This window comes from Propithecus coquereli, unplaced genomic scaffold, assembly GCF_000956105.1.
Source record: "Propithecus coquereli isolate 6110/MARCELLA unplaced genomic scaffold, Pcoq_1.0 Scaffold134, whole genome shotgun sequence".
In the NCBI taxonomy this organism is placed as follows: domain Eukaryota; kingdom Metazoa; phylum Chordata; class Mammalia; order Primates; family Indriidae; genus Propithecus; species Propithecus coquereli.
This window is the reverse complement of record NW_012137636.1, coordinates 2002678-2011174: the sequence shown is the minus strand read 5'-3', so window position 1 is coordinate 2011174 and position 8497 is coordinate 2002678. Positions and strand designations below refer to the sequence as shown.

General features: G+C 47.0%; 1 protein-coding gene across 1 annotated transcript in view; it reads left to right on the top strand.

Annotated features, from left to right (window-relative positions):
* EEPD1 (endonuclease/exonuclease/phosphatase family domain containing 1) overlaps positions 1 to 8497 on the top strand; it is a 113219-nt gene that overhangs the window by 59781 nt on the left and 44941 nt on the right. The gene's annotated exons all lie outside the window — the stretch shown is intronic.

Below are 8497 nucleotides of genomic sequence, written 5' to 3'. Positions count from 1 at the left end.
GGGGGAAAAGCATTTCACAAGAATCCAAACAGAGAAAAAAGTAACAACACGTGGACTTTTAGACTTTGTTCTCTGTAACAAAGAGACTATGTCTACTGCACCTATCAGAAGATTAAAACATCTGGGATTTTTAAAATAATTCAGATATATTCCTGGAACACACATCACTCCTACCTGTATGTGGGGGCCTGAGAATCTGAAACATGAAAAGTTCTTTTGATTATCAAGTAAGTTTGTGAACTGCCTACAAAGTTTTGGAGGTTGTGTTGCAATGCAACAATTTTACAGTCAGCTGAGGTGCCTTTTGTGTATGAAGCTGACCAGAAAGACATTCTCAGACATGCAAGGGCTTAGGAAATTACACAGACATGTTCCTTTCTTTAAAATTCACTTTAAAGATATGTTGTAGATGCTCAAGAGTTAAAATAGAGCTCCAGAATCGGGAACATAAGCACTGGACTCTGTAAAACTAGAGAGCAGTTTAAAGGACTGTTGTAAGTCTGATTATCAAACAAATACAAATGTCAAAAAGTGTTCTCACGATAAGCTGTGGAATGGAAAGACAGTCAAATGACAACTGCACTCTGGTTCTTAACCCTAGAGTATTGTTAATGGAAATCGAAAAGGGAAGGAGAGATGCAGTGTTGGTTCGCTGTTTGTCTGAAATGGGTTAGTGCCAAAAAGGGTTGTTTCCTTCTTTATTCTAATCCTAGAGAAGTGTTAATGGCTAAAGAAAGGCTCTGAATAATGAGTACTAATATCCACCATTTATGGAGGCTAACTATGAGCTAGTGCGAAGTACTTTACATTCCTCATCTCTGCTCGTGGCCACAGAGGTGGTGCCGGCCTCTCTCTCTTCCACCTGCTGCTGAGTTGTTAAGGTTCCTTAAGACCTTGCAACCAGGAGGTGACGCAGCTTGCACCAACTCCAGAGTCCTTCTCTTGTTCCCTACACAAATGTGAAAAACTTAAAAATGAACACTGGTAGATCCAAAAATAAGTCTTGGAACTACTCAAACACTTGGGAAACAGAAAAGCAAAATTCATTATAAAGTAGACCCAAAAAAGTATCATTACATTTAAAAAGCATGAAATATACAGGGCACTTCCCTTAACCACAGTGCACTAGAATCATAGAAAATATGAAATCATTAAATCTAAAACCCAACTACTTCAGAGATATAAACAGCATCCAAACAACTATTGAATCTAATAAGAAGTCAAAACTGCAACTGCAGAGTAGATGGAAAGTAATAAGAAGGCTACATAATGAAATTTGAAACAAGGACAAATATGTAGAGAAAAATGTATGGCTTTGTATATAAGAAGGCACTTAAATAAATGAATAGGAAACTCTGTCAAGGTGACAGAAAAACTAAGAAAACTAAGGAAAGGCAGAGAAAGGAATTAAATGTTGACCTTAATTAATTAGAAAAAAGAATGGTAGAATTGATCAATTTGGGGTGCTAATTTCACAGAAAATGACAAAGTAGACTGATTTCTCACAGATCTAATTTTTTAAATGAGAAAAAATCTTCACATTGAAGATGGGGTCATAAGACCAGATTTAGAGGTGGTTTTTAAGTTTAAAGTGATTACTAGTAAAGTGATTACTAGTACAATTCTGTGCTTAAAATGTAAAAATCTGAATGGATTGGACAGTTTTGTAAGAAAATAGAATTTATTGTAATTGATTCAAGCAGTTGAAAACACAAATGGAATAAAACCCACGGGCGCTGTCATCAAAGAAGGTTCCTGCCCAGACTGTTTTGCAGACCAGTTCTTAAAATCTGCCAAGAACAGTCGCTGTCCAAGCCGAGTTCCGTGTAGATTGTTCTGGTGCTAACATGCTCATCTGGCATGTGGTGTCGGGAGGAGGGATGAAGTACGAGTGTGTGTCTTGGCAGTGACAGGATGCGCGCCTGTCAAGGACGTGTCTGAGAAAAGCAGCACCTGCCCCGCACCTGTCCCGTCCTCCTGGGCCTGTCCACTGGCATGCGGAAGCTGGCGTCCCCGTGTTCTCACCAGTCCTGAGCCACTGGAGGAAGGAAACGAGCACTGGGGAAGACAGGTCTGCGTCTGGCACCCGTGACGTCTTCAAAAAGAGAACCCTTCCTTGATTTGCTCGGAGGAAGTTCATGTGAAGCCTTCCTTGAAAGGGAAGGGAGAAGGGAGGAGTGTTCAGACAGCTGGATCGACACTGTTTCTGCATTTGACTTTCATGATACTTCTTAAGTGACCCCCATGTCCTGCATGAGGACATGTGAAGAGAGTGGCTGTTGCCCGTGGCCACAGCCCCGCTGTGATTACAACTTGGCTCCCTCTTCTCCGTTTGGGCCTTCTCTCTCCCTTACTGGGAGGCTGCCTGGAGACACCTCCCCACCTCCAGGTTTGTGGGCTGAGCCCCTCTTCTAACGTCGTGCGTGGACACCCCCTCACTTGTGCGATGGTAGAGGCAGTGTGGGCTGGTACACTGGGCAAGAGCTTGCGTCGCCAGCGGCGCTGGAGGCTCCAGGGCTTGCCGTGGGCTCCTCAGTTTGAGGGTCTTCACATTCTTGTCCCCTTTTTCTTGCAGAGGAGGTTGTGGAGGGATGACATCATGAGACAAAACTACCCCAGGCGTTGCCTACAACTTTTGTAACCTTTAATTTCCCCCCAAATCCTGCAAGTGGTGATTGTGCTCTGACAGAAAAACTGGGTTCTGTGATTACTTCATTTGGGAAGGGGGGTGTGGGGGGAGAGAGGGAGAGAGAGATGTATGAACGGTGAGTTTTGAGAAGGGTCATTTGTTTGCACTTTAATAATTGCATCTGCTTTGAAGACCCCTTGGCTTTGCATTTTACTCCTTGGCAAATCGTGCTGTGAGAAGCCACCCTACGTGTTCTGCCTAGATTATACGTCCTCCACCTCCTGTCCAGTCCTCAGCCACTGAAAGCTGGCACCGTCTCCCCCACTCCCCGAGAATGCCAGGCCGTGCTCCCTGGCGCTCTGCATGGTCTGAGCCGTTGGCTCCCCGCCCTCTGTCAGCGCTCTCCTCTGGGCTCCTGGCTTTCCCTCCCGCCTTCCTGGCAGCTCCTGTTCTGCTTCGCTGACAGGCGCCTGTCCTTGTTCCCGGCTCCTAAATGTCGATGGCCCTTGAGCTTCTGTCCTGGACTTTCCTCTGTCTGCACAGCCTCCTGGAGAGTCCCCTTAGTCACCATCCTCCTGCTCCTGGTGGCCACATCTAGAGCCCAGAGCTTGCCATGGTACAGCCGGTTACCCAGTCACTCCCTGCTCAGAGGTCCCAGGCACCAAACATCAGTGTGTCCAAGACCAAACTCGCCACCTGCAGCCCTGCTTTGCCTCCAAGTAGATGGTCCCTTCAGCGCCTGATTGCACAAGCGGGAAACTGAGGTGCTATTTCTTTCTCGTCCCCCCATCCATTCGCTCGTCAGGCCCTGCCAGCTGCTCCTCTGTGGAATCAGCCCGGTGCCATTTCCCTGCACAAGCCACCTTCGTCTCTTACCTGACCTGTTGTGGGTCTCTCTGACTCCAGTCTTGTCACTCCCATCCCACCCCCTGCCCTCCACACCACGGCCATTTTCACACCTTTGTTAGGTTAACCTTCTGTGCCCTGGGCTTCTGCCACACCACTGCCCTAAATCACTGGTGGCTACTCTTGATGGGCTCGGCAAACATTCTGAGCAGGCCTGGCCCACCTGCTTCTGCAGAATCATCCTTGGGCACCTATCCCCACCTCCAGCCCCTCTGCCATGTGTTCCCTGGTCGGCGTGCAGTCCCTGAGTGGGCCGTGCTCACTCTCTCCCCTCGTTCCTTTGCTCGTCCCATTCCTGCCACCCTACCTAGAACGCTCCTGTCCTCTTTGCTGCCTTGCAGGCCTGTAGGTGTCTGTCAGCTCACAGGCCACTCTCTAGCCTCCCAGCTTTGTACAGCGTCCTCACAACGGGCCACACAGCACCCTGTGTTTGCCCATCACGTGGCTGGTGTACCTACCTGGTCCCTCCGTTAGACTCAGATGCCTGAAGGCAGAGGCCGCGTTTGCACATCAGTGCATCCCCAGCGCCTGATGGTGCCTGTTGCATGATACATAAACCTCAAATATTTTATCCATGGGATGAATAAGCGGGTCCGTCATACTGTATTCATTCTGTATGTATTGCATACTGCTATATTTCATGGACTGTACTATGTCACTTAATAAATGCAGTGGGAGCTCAAAGTGCCAGAATCCTCAGAGAAAGGGAGACAGAGTGAATTCTTGACTTTGGTCTCCTTTAGGTTATAATCTATTCTGGAAGCGTGAGTGCCTCTACAGTTGGGAGTTTACCCCTTAAGTGCTTTTGCGGCACCCGTACAGTTCTCTCATGTCTGCCTTTTGAGGGGCCACTGGGGGCCATGCAATCTGGGGCCCTGCGCCACCCGGACTGCAGGGGTGCTCTCCAGCTTCTGTCTCCTCGATTTTGCAACTCGTCTTCCCTGCTGGCCGTGTCTGCTTGGCACTTTCCCCATCACCACTTCTAATCCCATCATAGGCCTTGCTGTGCCACACGCCATGTAGCCAAATAAGACATCTGGCCTCAAGCACTTTATCTCCTTGGGGCTTACTTAGCAAACGTTAATTGCATGCATTCTAGGTCTTTCTGAGTGTTGCTCATCCTGACTTCAGAACTTGCCCTCGAAGCTGTCATTTATCTAAATAAATCACTTCCACCAGCTGCTTTTGTGTGATTTGCCTCTCTTCTCAAAGTGGAGTACAGAAAAAGAAATTACAGTTCATTGCAGTTTTTATCTGATGGGGGCTCTCCTGTTCTCAGAGGCTGCTGGCCAAGCCCCAGGCCACCGCCAGCTGCATCCTCTTAGGCCCAGCTCCACTGGTCCACCCAGGAGAGTCTCAGGGAGACACACCTCCCTGCTCCCTGGGCATGTGCCGACGCAGCTTCCTGGCTTCTCTGAGCCCTTGGAGGGCAGGGATGATGTTGTGCTCATCTCCTGACACATGGAAGCTTCTGAAATATAGGAGGTATTCAGTATATGTTTGTGGAATCAGCAGAAGAAAGGTGGGACGGAGGGGCAGAATTGATAGTGAGATGTCAGATTTTCTCCCAGGGTGAGAAGTTAGATGGTGTCAAATGGAAGATTTGTTAAATGGGTTTGTTGCTCCTTCATATGTGTGACATTTCCTCCCAGGGAGTATCTGACGTGCTGGAAGAATCAAATATCATAAACACTGAAATAAATACCCCAAACTGGAAGGGTTTCCAAGAAGGGTAGAGATAACACTGGGATAGTTACGTAACAGGAAGTATTTCAGAATACCCTCAAAGACTGTCGCTCTCGGGAGGATAAAGCAGTTTTCTGAAAAAGTTCAAAGTTATGAGCAGCTGTGGCAGTTGCCTCTTATTAATAGGCATTGTATCTGTTCCGAAGCTCAAACACTATAGATTTGAATGTCTCATCTTCTCTCCATCTTTTCTCCCGCACTCCTAAGGCGACCCATCTTGTGTTGCTGGGTTTTGGTAGTGTGAGTGTGTCTCGGGGAGTTTTCTTCCCCCTGCCTTTCATACATTAATACTGTTTGGTTTCGGTTTTAGAGCAGATGTTAGATGGGTTTTATCTCACATGACAATTTCAGTAGATTGGTTGTGGCTCACTGGAGTGTTAAGAAGGATTCTGAAGCTGAATCGAAGTTCAGTGGGGAGAGTTCCTTGGAAAGAGGAGGAGGGGTTTGGAGAGTAGCAACATGCATACTGAGTATTTGCCATCCCTGTTCTAGAGGACAGTAAAGTGATGAGAGCAGGGAGTAGCATCCTTTGGGTTTTGACCTTAATGAGAGTCAACTGAAGTTATTTTAGCCCTTTTAATTTCAGAGCCTGAAGTTGTTGGTTTTCAAATCATGTCTTACAGTGGCTTGAATGTAGTACCTTCGTGAATAGGAAGAAAGAGAGAGTTGAATATCTTAACAGTGTTTAACGCTTTTCTCTAACCTGTTGCCGTCCGATATTAGATAACTAAATTGGACTTCATGACTGTAGAAGGGGCAGGCATGGGAGATTACTTAAAAAGTCCCTCCAGTGTAAATATTTACGGTGGTTGTTTCAGAGGCAATTTTTAAGCTTCTGAAACTTGAGCTACAACTGGATACTCCTGACTTAGCATGGAAGTTGCTGTCCAGATTGGTAACCTGGAATCTAGATTTGCACATTGGGAATCAGAGTGTACTGAGGAGTGGCCAGTGGCTGTGACCTACCACTGGGCGTATTTCGTTAATGGCAGTCAGTTACACAAATGCACGTAGCATCTTTCACCAAGGAAGGATGCATCCAGTCGTTTCATTTGAGGCATTCTTTTTCAGGTGGAGAAACTGAGGCATGGCCTGTGATATTGCCCATCTGAGCTACAGTGTGTGAGCTGTAATAGCTACTTGGCCTATAGGTCCAGGCCCAGTCAGTCAGTAATACTCCTTGACTGCTTTCCATCTGCCAGTTGCAGACACCGCAGATGTAGTTATGAGCAAGAATGTCCAAGCCCCCAGCCTCAAGGGGCTTCCGGGCTTTTTGAGAGGAGACAGATAGAAACACCCCAACAAACACATAGTGCATGCCTTAGGGTACCAGTAAGAACACTGAAGAAAATGAAGTATTGTGATCAGGGATGTTCGTTTACCTGGGTGTCCAGGGAAGGCTGCTTGGAGAAGGTGATAGTCATATCTAGACTGGAATGAGGTGATGAGACAGAGTAGTGTCGGAAAGATCTCAGGGAAGACCCTTCCCAGCCATAGAAACAACAAAAGCAAACCTAAGAGAGGAAACAAAAGTCAGTGTGGTTGGAGCTGAGGGAATGCCCAAGCTCTTGTCCATTAGCCTGGATGTTTGCTAAATTGATGTTGGTGGTGGTGGTGGTTTCTTATAAGCCTTAGAAACTATTATTGGACTTCCTGAAGCTGCTTCAAATAAGCCACTGCATTTGGTGGGACAATGCCTGCTTAGTTGTACAGAGAGTATGAAAAATACTGTAAATTAAGGTGAACTTTAAAATGGCAGAATCCCTTTGGAGGGAGGCATGTGCTACAGGTGGGGCCATTACTGTTATACAGAACCTGTGCAGGCAGGTGGAGGGAAGGGCAGGGACAGTGGCCAGTGACCATAAATACATTAGCTAGGTGGGGAGGGAACATGATGACACCATCAACAGCTGACCCACTCCCTAAATAACCTCACAGAACTCTCACGCTCCTGCCGTGTGCTGAGTCCAGCCCAGGCCTCCCCAGCAGCCTCAACTGCTTGCTCATTGTGTCCATGAACACTTCAAAGCAACATGTCAAAAAAGGGAAAATGCCTCCCCTGTCAGCCTGCATGTACTTCTGAACGCTCTCGTCTCGGTTGCTGGCTGCAGTCTAGACTCAGGCCCCTGCCTTTGAAACGGGTGGGTCATCTCTCCCCTTGGTGCCTTTGTAGATCGCCCTGCGGATTGCCTCTGTCCCCAGCCCCTCCCCTGTCAAGGCTGACCTGATTCCTGCAGGAAGCCTTTTCTGGCCTGGGTAGGCCAGGCTCCTCCCTGCCTCTCCCTGTGTCCACTGGGCACACGTACATCATGTTCTGGACTGATAGGGGCCTCCAAGAGGCTGTGAGCGCCTCAGGCAGGGAGCATGTCAGAGTTGTCATGGCTCCTTGGCCACCTGCACACAGGAGGGCTCCATCAGTGTTTGGTAACCAAGTGAGCAGCAGAGCAGGGCCCCTTTGTAAGCGGCAGGTTAGCACTTTGCTCATGATTGTCAAAGGGACACCAAGTGAGGATGAATACTGTCTGTGCGTCATGGGTGACCGTTTTCTTCTTTATATTCCTCTGAATTTGTTCAAATTCCTTAGAGGAAGCAGCTACCAATGACTTTTAGAATTTTTTATGGTGCAAGGTACATAACATAAAATTTCGCATCTTATCCATTTTTAAGTATACAGTTCAGTGGCATTCAGTACCTTTACGTTGTTGTGTAACCATCACCACCATCCATCTTCACCCCAAACTGAAATCCCATGCCCTTTAAACACTACCTCGCCATCCGCTCTCCCCCAGGCCCTGGTAACCACCGTCCTAATTTCCGTCTCTGCCAATTTGACGACTCTAAGTGATCTCATGTCAGTGGAATCATCAGTATTTGTCTTTTTGTGACTGGCTTGTGTCATTTTGCATGTCTTCAAGATTCATCATGCTGTGGTGTAGCCTGTATCAGAATGTCCTTCCTTTTTAAGGCTGAATGATACATTCGTTGAACGTATATACTACATTTTGTTTACACATTCATCGGTCACTGGACATTTGGGTTGTTTCTACCTCTTGGCTGTTACAGATAATGCTGCTGTGAACTCGGTGTGCAAATATTTGTTCAAGTCCCTGATTTCAGCTCTTTTGGGAATATACCTAAAAGTGGAATTGCTGGATCATATGGTAAATTTACTTTTAGAATTTAGAAACATTTTTAATATTTTTAAAATGGTCATTT